Source organism: Eschscholzia californica, unplaced genomic scaffold (assembly GCF_041429995.1).
Source record: "Eschscholzia californica isolate CP2 unplaced genomic scaffold, dmEscCali1.0.p SCAF_3, whole genome shotgun sequence".
Lineage (NCBI taxonomy): Eukaryota > Viridiplantae > Streptophyta > Magnoliopsida > Ranunculales > Papaveraceae > Eschscholzia > Eschscholzia californica.
The window spans coordinates 20,406,186-20,418,421 of record NW_028238420.1 but is presented as its reverse complement, the minus strand read 5'-3'; the positions used below and the strand labels follow the sequence as shown (position 1 = coordinate 20,418,421).

The window sequence follows — 12,236 nt, the reverse complement described above, 5'->3', positions numbered from 1 at the left end:
AGTGTCACCACACTAGGGTCGTAAAGCTTCTGGTTTACGACAACATATGATTCAATCGTTTTTATCCTTACTAGATACAATCCAGAAGAAATAGTCGACAGTCTCTCTAAATCATGCTTCTTGCCAGAAGTATTTGAAGTAATATATAAATATTCTTCATTATTTTCATCTCTAGTCTCGATGTGGTAACCATTTCGACGAATGTCTTTAAAGCTTAATAAATTTTTCAAAGACTTGGTTGAAAACAATGCGTCATCAATGGTTATTTTCGTACCATGCGGTAATATTATAGTTGCTCTACCAGAGCCTTCAATGAGACTAGATGAACCAGCGATTGTTATCGCATTAGCCTTGTATAACTTCAAGATCTCAAAATATTTATTGTTTCGAAAGATAGAGTTTGTAGTTCCGCTATCAACTACACATATATCCCCATCATCCTTTGATATTGTCTTTCTGTAATCCATACCTTATGTACACAAAAATAAGACATAAGATTATAACATATTTGTATTATATGAACATGACAATATATTACATTAATTATTTAAGAAACAAAGTAACATATACAAATTTAACACTATTCTGGGAAAATTTTGTCAAACTCTTCATCAAGTAGTTTGTCAAATTCAGCAGGAGGTAGATGATCAAAGCTACCATCGTATATATCTCTTTCGACTGCTAGGATACAATCTTTTGGAATTTCAAGATTACTGCCGTAATCAACAGGAAATAACTCAGTTTGTGATTCAGTATGATGAATTTCCACTTCATCAACTAGAAAATCAGACACATCTAATCCAGTGTTATAGGAGGAACCACCTATCTCCATCTGGTTCATTTCTGTATTGGTCGTTGATTTCTTTAACGACGCTTGATAAAGATCTACTAGATGTTTAGCAGTTTTACAGGTCCTTTGCCAATGACCTGTCATACCACATCTATAACATGACTTAGTTTGCATTTCAGAAGGTTTATTTAATGCCCCTTTTCCTTTGTCTTGTCGGCTAAATGGATGAGGTCTACTACTCGAGTTATTATTACGTCCTCGACGACCACGGCCGTAACCACGACCACGTCCACCAGAGTGGTAGCCACCATCTCTATTATTCCAATTTTGACCATTCCCACATCCTCGTCCTCCAGAGTGGTAGCCACCATCTCTGGTATCTATTTGGTGATCGTTGCCACGACCACGTCCTCTAGAGTGGTAGCCACCACCTCTATTATTTTTGTTGTGATCGTTGCCACGATCACCTCGTCCATAAGATGTCACATAGGTTTCAGATACTTCTGAATAACCTGTTGGACGAGCCTCTTGATTTTTCATAATAACTTCTCTATTTTGTTCCGCAACAAGTAGACAAGAAATTAAATCAGAATGATATTTAAAATTCATATTTCTGTACTGTTCTTGCAGGTTCATGTTAGATACATGAAAAGTAGAAAATGTTTTCTCCAGCATTTGTTCTTCACTAACAGGAAAACCACAATGTGCCAATTTTGTCGTTATTTTAAACAAAACAGAACTATACTCAGAAACAGTTTTATAATCCTGCAGTCTCAGATGCAGCCAGTCATTTAAAGCCTTAGGAAGGATAACTCTTTTTAAATGGTCAAAACGTTTCTTTAAACCGATCCATAACAATAAAGGGTCTCTCATATTTAAATATTCCGATTTTAGATCTTCACATAGATGGTGTCGGATAAAATTCAGTGCTGCCGCACGATTATGAGAAGTTTCATTATTTCCCTCTGCTATGGTTTTCTTTATATTCTTTTCCTCTAAATGAGATTCAACATCAGGAGCCCAATTCAGATAGTTACTTCCTGTTAGGTCAAGAACTGCAAAATTTATATTAGTTAGATTCGACATTTGAAAAGTAATAACACAACTTACTTTTATCTTCAAACGGTCTTCAAGACAACCCTTCGTCTATAACTGAAATTATTTACCCACTTGTAGAAACGATCGTGCTGATAACGTATTGTAATTGTACCCAAGAGAGAGAGAATTTAAATAGTAAAAGGAACACTTAATTAACCAACACTTTATTATAAATGTATGAGTATATTATTCTCAACTCAACTTACATACCAAAATTAATGAGAGGAATGGTGTATTTATAGCAAGAGATGTTGGCAACGTGGAGCATAAAGATGGTAAGTCCTACATGATGTAGGCACCTCATGCTTGTCATCCTAGTGACTCACCCAACAAGTAGGCACCTCATGCTTGTCATCCTAGTGACTCACCCAACAACACCACCTCATGTTTTCTCCCATCTTATCCTTGAGAAGCTTTAGGGGACTTGCATGGGCCACACTACCAAAGTCCCATAGCAACATTGATCTCTAATATCCTTATGGGCAGCCACATGTAGTATAACATATGGTGATATTTATTTATCAAAGATATAAGCATGAAGGACCTAAAACTAATTCATGGACCTTGGCCCTTCATATCCGGACAAGTGGCAAATTTCTTTAATATAAGTTTTTTTCCTAAAAAAGAATAACTCATGAGAATCGAAGCGCCTATAGCAGTTCTCGGGGGCGCCTACAACACTACTTACTTGACGTGCAGCTTCTCTCTTTATTGTACACGTTATAGCCACGTCCCCACCTCCACAAATGATTTAGTTCCTTTCTTTTAAACTCAATTTCAACCGAAACACAAAGGTTAGAACGAAATGTTGAGTTTTAAGGGCTAAAGGGTTGATGATTTCTTTCGTCGATTTCTTCGCGTACAGTGATTCGAATTCAGTGAAACTTATTTCAGGTAATTCTATTCGACTCGTACGACATAGTTAGAGGTTTAGAATTTTCTATTTCGTCCGACTTTGATGGTTATTTAGTAGTTCTATAGAAGATTATATAGTTGGGTCTAATTTCTTTTGGATTCACAATTCGAAGTGGTTATTTTTTAATTTCTTCGAATGATTTATGTTCACGAACATGTTTAGGATATTATGACCTACTTCGGGATGTCCATATATAGATGGGGTGTTGTCGAATTATTTTACTGCTCGAATCTCATATTTGGACTAATTTTGAGAATGAATTAGAATAGAGATGGTTAACCGAACTTTCTCATATTTCATTTGAATAGACAATTTCAGTTATAGATTTATATTATGGGGTTCATTTTATTATTTGTCAGCTTATGAAGACTCTGAAATGTGAAATAGAGTTTATGGAAAGTTAGTTGGTTGGTTTTATGCATTTCAGGTATTCGGTGGAATATTTCAGTGAACTGCATAGTGCCGATATGACATTCTTACTCTAGTTTCATACATCTTATGCATTCTTGCTCCACAACAAAACTCTTGACAGTTATGTAAACTGTTAAATGACCGTTTTGCCCTTTTATATTTCAGTAAGAATACTGTACTGCAACAGGGATCTTGAGGAGAGGTGAATCTTAGTCAGGAGTACAATTGGAGGCGCAAGAAGAGGTAGGATCCTATGAATCTTACTTGGAGCATGGGTATTCCCCGTTTCGCCTCTTTATATATATATATATATATATATATATATATATATATATATATTTATAATTTTGTTTTTATTGTTCTCTAGTCCAAAATATAATATGATATTATATGATGTGAATGTATGTGGTGTGCTCTTTGTTATGGATGTTTATCTTTTCAAAATAAATTGGTTTTTCTGAAAAATACTCACGTGGTGACGGAATCGCTTCAGTTGCATGGTCGTTTTGTGTGAACTGTAAACACGTGGTGGCGGAATCGCTTGAGTACATGTATAAGATGGTGGCGGAATCGCTTGAGTACATGTATAAGATGGTGGCGGAATCGCTTGAGTTGTGTTACGTGTAATGGTTGTTTTCTGACGGGCACTGGTTGGTCCCTTTGTTTATTTTATGTTATGGATTAGCCATGAATTCTTGCTAATGGTTACATTCGGTGCGTGGCCAGCCATTTGGTAACAACCATTCTAGTTTACCCAGAATTGAATCCGAGAGGGATTGGAAGTTGGGGTATTCTGACCCTTCGAGTGATTAGGGTATCGACCCAATGCCATGTTTGTTTGTCTATTCAGCTAAGCCACTAGTGTGTATGGTTTGAATTCTGTTATGACTTGTTGATGTAGGTTGTTGCGGAAGCGTACAAGTAATGGAATCCACCATTAAAACTATGATCAACTAATTAAATAAACTGATAAAATAATGATAAACGATGAAACGATAAATTTTATAATCAACTTGATTGATTATTCTTCAAAGATCTGAATAATAATGATAACCCAGACTTCCTTTTATAGGAACTTAGACACTTCTAGATAGACTCAAACTAAAATTCCTAAATATCAAAGATACTCAAGCATAATAACTTGTAACCCTACACTTGGTAGGAAATACTCAAACATATAAACTCTCAAATCTAACTGTAATGGACTCGGTTGTGAGGCCCAATGTCGTGGCCGTGAGGCCCATGATGATGGTCTCCATCATACTCCCCGCCCGAGAACGAACTTGCCCTCGCGTGAGACTCAACAATGCGATCCTTAATTCCCACTTTGCACGAAATTTGTTGAAAATTCGAAGAAGATAATGATGGACCAAATCACTAGCATAAATCTCATATTGCAAAGAATCTCGCAAAAGCAAATGTAGGAAAGAAACTTTCATGGAATTGCGACATCTCCCGTCGTCTTTTAGTTTGACGAAGAAGACCACAAACACCACATAACTCACTATGGAAAAATTAACTATGAATTTTATCAACCACTTCACGACTCTCTCTTTTTCGTTTTTCTCAATAATAACTTGAATTATCTTCCCTCGTTCATCTTCGTGAAGTTTAAAAACTAAAACGCAATCATAATATGTCAAGTTAGGAATGACATGAGAAAATTTACCACATGGAATCATCGTTATTTCGACTGAATGTATCGTTTAGTAAATCGAGTAAGGGACAAATCTCTAAGAAACCTAATATCGAACAAGTGATGGGCATCAACTTCTACACCTATCTTCATTGTTTCTTTGAGAAAATAGACTCCTAAAAGAGGGAGCATTTCTTGGTACTAATGTCTGCATCAAATCCACCCTTTGTAAAATATATACAACCCTTTTCTCTGACACACTGAAGTGCAACTTTAGTACATAAGGCAACTATCGGTACGGTCTGAATACACTCTAATGGAACCTCTTGATCCTTATCACCTTGAATAACAGTTAGTTTAACTTTTGACGAATTCACAGCTTCCTGATAGTCATCCAGTAGCTTTGTTCCTCCACATATCACAATGTGCATTGTGTGTCATGTTGAATTACGTATGTGCCTTGTCAAGTCCATTAACATGAATGGTAGCTCCCTTTTTCGAGTGGGTAGCTTGAGAATCCATTCCTATGTCCTATGGTTTCTGCAAATGAGGAAACAAATGCTTTTTGCCAAGTGTCCGTACCATGACATGGCTGAAGAACCAAATAGTAATGATGGCCACAGTCTTCTCTCAGCAAGTCGGTTGAGTGCGATTAAACTTGCTTTCTCTTTTGATAAAGAAAAGTAAGGACGGGTAATCAGGGTGGGTGATTTGACAGATTCCTTGGACTTTAAAGCTAAAGCCAATGCAATTATACAACCCATTGAATGCGCAGCTATATGAAAAGAATCACCGAATTGAAACTGATTGATAAATGATCTGTCCTTTATTTTCAAGTGGTCTTTCATTGTGTATAAACAATCCCATGGTTTTGGGCTTTTACCAAACCCCAATAGACACATTGCAAGCAACGTGAAATTCTTTTTTCCATTTTCTGGGAGATTGGGAAACACTAATTCTGTCCAAAAGGATGAAGAAGAAAGAACCCCATGTAAGAATATCACATTTGCAGCTTTCTTCCTCTTGGAACCCTCATTGTTTGCTTCAGAGGGTTCGTTCACAACTACGTGAAGCTTTATATCTTCAACTTTCTTACCCGATACATCACACAAAATCAATTTTGTAGTGGAAGTATTTTTTCGTAGCAAGAACTAGTGTCCTATTGACTTCTTCCTTGAATGGAAACAAGCGGGTAGGTGAAAACCCTTTTGGGGACGTTGTATCATATACGTGATGGGTGTCTTCCAATTGGTTCCATGAATAAAACCAAGATTTTGTAATTAGTTCATGATTATGAGGAGATAAAATCAATGATGACACAATTTGATGTAGAAGAATTTTGTGATTAGAAACGAGGATTTCTTCTTCCGGAATCGCGTATGAAACAAATATTTGGTCTGGACATTGTTTCGTCATATCATGAATAGAGTTTAGGTTTGATGAAGGAAAATTACTTTCGTCTTGTTCCTCGCTCATTGATACAATTTCGTTCCTTTTGTCAAGAACTTCTTCAATATCATCGATCACGGTGACCGAAGTAACGCTGGAGAACTGTCTACTTGATTCAATCTTTATTTCCGCATATGACAAATATTCATCCAAAGGAAGAAAAACATACCTGAAGATACTTTTTAATGTAGTCCATTCGTTTATGAAATTTTTCCCTTGATTAATGAGTCTCCATTGCATTGTATTGAATTGTTCATAGATTCTTTCAGACATATGTTGCTCAACCAAAAAAACCTTATTTTTGGCATGGACATCTTGATTTCTGAACCAATCTTCCATGTGTTGAATCCAGAAATTTATATGAAATTGACCGTCGAATAGTGAAATTTTAGAACTTTATGAATTTTTCTTTCATCTTCTTGATCAATATAGAATTGACCTGCATTTCGAATAGGATGCCAACATAAACGTGGAAAATTTTTTCAATATTCAAGGAGAGACTTATCCATAAAAAAAATTTCATCTGTTCTCAGATTCTTCGAGCTTTGAATACCAGCTGATGTAGGTTGTCGCGGAAGCGTAAAAGTAATGGAATCCACCATTAAAACTATGATCAACTAATTAAATAAACCGATAAAATAATGATAAACGATGAAACGATAAACTTATTAATAAACTTGATTGATTATTCTTCAAAGGTCTGAATAATAGTGATAACCTAGACTTCTTTTTATAGGAACTTAGACACTTCTAGATAGACTCAAATTATAATTCCTAAATATCAAAGATACTCAAACATAGAAACTTATAAACCTAGACTTAGTAGGAAATACTCAAACATAGAAACTCTCAAATCTAACCCTAATGGACTCTTCCGTGAGGCCCAATGGTGTGGCCGTGAGGCCCATGATGATGGTCTCCATCACTTGTGGTTGATACTTACAATGTTTTCACCAAAATGAAAGAAGGTGTTTGCCCGAGTTTTCTTAATCAGAAAATGTTTAATCACTGAAAGTGGACACCTGTAAAAGCTTCGCTTTAAATAGGGATTAACCTACCTTAAGATACAAGAACGTTCTTCTCCTGTGGTGGATGTTACCAGTTAGGAGGCTCTGTTTTTGTAGCTTTGTAAATATCACTCACTTCTTGTAGCTTTGTATATATATATTAATCTACAATAGTTAGGATAGTCTCTCACTTCTTGTGATTGTACACATGTAAATATCACTCTATCACGGGACGTCACAATTAGACCGAGTTTCTTCTATAAACTATCTGGCAAACCGTGATTCGGAACATGGGGCATAACAATTATAACATTATATTATTACATTGCTACAAAATTATATTATCTTAAAATAATAAATACTCACAAATTGTCCATCATTGTCAACAGATGTCTACGAAAGTCAAGAATATAATTTTAAAATATTAATAAAAATTTGTTATTTCATATAATAAGACAATAATATGAAAATAATAAGTATTTACCAGATGCCAACATATATTCACGGATGACTACGAAAGTCCAAAAATATATTTTTAAAATATTAATAAAAATATTTTATTTCATATGATAATATTAAAATATTAAATGTCTACCAATTGTCCATCAATGTTCACAAATATTCACCGATGTCTACAAAAATTTAAAAATATATTTTTGAAATATTAGTACAAATATATTATTTCATATGATTGGACAATAATGATAATATTAAAATAATAAATGTCCACCAATTGTCCATCAATGATGAGATAATAATAATATATCTACTACACATTTTGTTTATGGACTCAATAACTTGAAATGTTTTCCCACGACATTTTGACTATAAACTCAATGTCTTCAAATGTCTATAAAGACATTTTGTCTATACATATATGTCTTGAAATATCTGCGAGACATTTTATCCATGAGTGTCCTTCTAAATCCCTATCTACTACCACCCTCTTAGATTGATTAGTGTCAACTCGGAGATTTTCAAGAGAATACTCTAAATATAGAGGGTCCTCTTAAGGATTTCTAGAATAATTATTGACACCTCACTTTGGGGATCTGAGTTCAGTTTTGTATTTGAGATATTTTTTAAATAAAATTTCTAAAAACTCCTATGAAACACTCAAGTTTTAGGGTTTGATTATTACATTCGAGATGGTCTAAAACCAAAATTATAGACGCCTCTCTGTAGAACGTATAACTAGTTGAGGTAAAGGAGAACGGTTCAAATTCTACCATTCAAGAGTATATCCACTTTATTTATCCTCATTTCCTAAAGATAGTCCATAGAATCTTAACAAAAAAAATAAAATAAAGATAGTCCATAGAACCAAAGTCCTATATGATCACAAACCCTAACAAAAGGGGGTCAGGGACCAAACTACTGATTAAACATTTATATGCTGGGGCAGATACTTGAGCACGCATGCATCAACAACAATGCCCTTCTTTGCTTTCTTTTAATTAACTAACCATAAAGACCAAAGTGCTAAAGCTAAAAAGCTTAAAAGAAAAGAAAAATAGAATATTCTCTGAGTGTTATTGTATTTCTTTGTCCGGCATCTAACAACTAGTTGACCCAGACTTTTTGGTCTGTGATCTTTTTTTTTGCTAACTTAATTGCACTAAAAGAAAACAGCTTTTCATTTACATTAATTAATCCTATGGTAAGAAATTCACAAAGCCCTATCTTTTTACTTTTATTTTACATAAATCAAATGGTAAGAAAATGGGTGCTTAGATTTTAGAATGCAGCCTTTTAGAGGGAAAGAATATTCGAGAACCTTTCAACAAAAAAAAAAAAAAAAAAAGAATATTCAAGAACCAAAGTTGTGTAGAAAATGGGTCACCCGTAGTCTAATTTTAACAAAAGAAAAAAAAAGCATTGCCGGTCTAGAATTATATAGACACGGGAGTACGTTCTGCACTATTTTACTAACGAATATGAAAATCAACAAATATGATCGTCAAATTGAAGTCCTCAAGAATAAAAGAATGGTCCCAACCATCGCAACAATACTAATTAACTCAACAAATCGAGATGTGATCATCTGTCAAGAATGGATCGATCAGTATTCACACACAAGTAGCTATTTTCGTCAAATTAGACAAAATGTCAACATTTCTTCATCAAAATACGGGTCATGTATCATTTGTGGGCATATGACGCATTCTTATACTCGTGTATAAATCCCAAGTATATAGAAAAAGAATTTTATTGTAAATATATTGTAATTTTGGTGTATATATAGTTTTCTGTAGTTGGAGATATGTAATCACGTTACAAGTACATACTCGTGTATAATTTCCGTAAATTTCTCCTTAGTTTTTCATTATTATCCGATCATGAATATTTCTATCTGATTTTTTCATGAACAAATCATTACAATAATAAATCCTCGTCCCTTAGGTGTGAGTTGTGCTCTTGGTGTACATCAAAAGAAGTCACGGAAATTGGATGATCTCATAAAATTAAGGAGCTTCCTATATAGTGTAAGTAAGTGAATTCAGGATGCCCTAAAGGTAGGGCCTGATACTATAAGGAAGTGTCTTAAGTTAACATGACTAGAATACCTTTAACATGGTTAGAATACCTTTATAAAAGTAATCTAAGTACAATTAATATTTACACTCACATCTCCCCTCAAGCTTAGTGACAGACAACAGGTGATAGCATGCCTTTTGGATCTTTGAAACGCCACCACGGCATACCCTTTGTAGATCTACTATTTGAGTTTCACCAAGTAGATAACAGTTTCCATCGAGCTTACAAAAAATTCTCTCGTGGTACTGTAAGAAACAGATTACTTAGGTTTTTAAAGGATGAAAAACAATTGTAAAAACGATTGCTTGTTGAAAGTACTCGTAAGATCTCATTAACCTCTGATTTGTTGTCTACATGGCCTTACCCGATCATGTACGATCTCATTAACCTCTGATTTGTTGTCTACATGGTCTTACCCGATCATGTACTGGTGAAGATTGTTGGGTGGTCTTGGGCCTCTCTCGCCCCAAAAGCTAGCTCAAGAGGTAAGACTTCTCCCACACTTATGAACACACACCATGCCCCTTCCACAACCAATGTGGGATTAACCTAACAAAGATGTGGTATATATAGTTGATATATGGAAAAAGGTGGCGAGTTAGAAATATCACACAAAGTATTCTTTTTGTCGCTTGATTATACTAGTTCAGAAACTATTAGTATACCTAAATTGAAATGTTTGCTTCCTAATTTTCCTCTTCATGGGGATATCTTTCACGTTTCATTGTTGAATTTGTCTCTTATCTTAAGCGAGGGTGGAAAATCAAGTTTAAAGGTGTTGTCAAAACTTTTGATCCTCTTGTTCATGATTTAGAGTTTGATTTGCTTAATATACATGTTTCTTATGTTAATCTTTGTAATGTTGTTGTAACGACTCAGTGGCGTGGCTGAGATTTTGGGGGCCCGGTGCGAAATTTTGATCGGGGCCCTTTGTATCGCAATTTGAAAGTAAAAGAAAATCATGCACCCTAAATAATTATCCAAAATAAATTTGTTGTAATTATTGTAAGTATTCAAAATAAATTTGTTGGAATTTTTGTAAGTATTAAATCTCAAGAACTTACAATTTCATTGAATTTGTTGTAATTATCGGAATATAATAGTATTCGTACAACAAACGACCTAAACCCTATGGAGAAAAATTGAAACGTCAAATATTTAGCTTTGATATTTTCGTTTGGCTTCGTATTGGCATCTAACACGTCTAGAGAAACCTCTTAAGTGTATGAGATAACAAAAACAAGTGATCGAAAGTTAAAGAAGTGAAATAACTAACCTAGTAAATACTTAGAAGTCATTTGTGGGGGCCTACAAAATAATATATTTGAGTCTTTAGACATTAGAGCCCAAGCCAGGTCTTCATGGCCCCATAAACCAAAAAAAGAAACTGTATGTCGTACAGGGGAATCGAACCCAGGACCTTCATGTAAGTAGGCAAGAACCAAACCAGCCGAGCTGATTTGATTGTTGTTTTTTTAGAGACTTTCTCACGGTATATATAATTTTATATAAAACAAATTCAGAAAAAGGGGCCCTAAGGGGAGGGGGCCCGGTGCGATCGCACCGCTCGCACCCCCTCACCCACGCCCCTAAACGACTAATGTCACTGTGGCACCCATCAGACATTATTCCAGCAAAATTAACAAAAACTTTTTTCATTCTTCTTATTATAGTTATTAAAAAATGTTATTTACGTTGAAACTCCAAGACATATCCATTAAAGATAGGGAACAAAAAAAATGAAAGAGACATATCCATCAAAGATCGGGAACAAAAGATAGGGAACAAAAAAAATGAGGAGGATAACCCCATATCAACTTCCTTTTTCCTCTTATCGGTTTAGGTGGTTACCGGTTTTTCCTTTTGTGGAGCAGTTTAGGTAATCTTAAGCCCTTAAAAACCTAATCTAATTCAACGGCTCTAATCTATTTGACAAAACCGAAAATATGAAGTTCAGATCAGGACCATGTAAATAAAGTGTATCACTCCACATGGTCCGCATTCATGACCTTTCTTTTCTTAGCCTAGAGCCCTAGACCCACCCAATCTATGTCTCATAATTTGTATTTAATGCCTTGACTACCCTCAGTTATAATCCAAAATCCATGTCTACTGTAGGCATGTAAGGTTGCAATTTTTTCGATCACCAAAACATTGCCCAGCGGAAAAAAAAAAAATTAACATTCTACTCAAATAAAAATACCCTTTACAAGCCTAGTGGGGTGGATCTGTTGAAGTATTTAACTTCAAGGATCTTAGTCCGGATGGAATTAGATTGTGACTGAAGTTGCCATGCAAGTTTACCCAGCAAGACTTAATTATAAATAAATGGGTTTATGATGCCCAAGTCACCCTTTTCTTTTGGGAAGAATACATATGACCAAATCTTTA

At 34.9% G+C, this 12,236-nt stretch overlaps 1 pseudogene; it reads right to left on the bottom strand.

The window, feature by feature from the left end:
- Positions 1-5,027: 5,027 nt before the first annotated feature.
- On the bottom strand, positions 5,028-6,496 carry LOC147548953 (putative lysophospholipase BODYGUARD 4 pseudogene; annotated as a pseudogene).
- Positions 6,497-12,236: the final 5,740 nt, after the last annotated feature.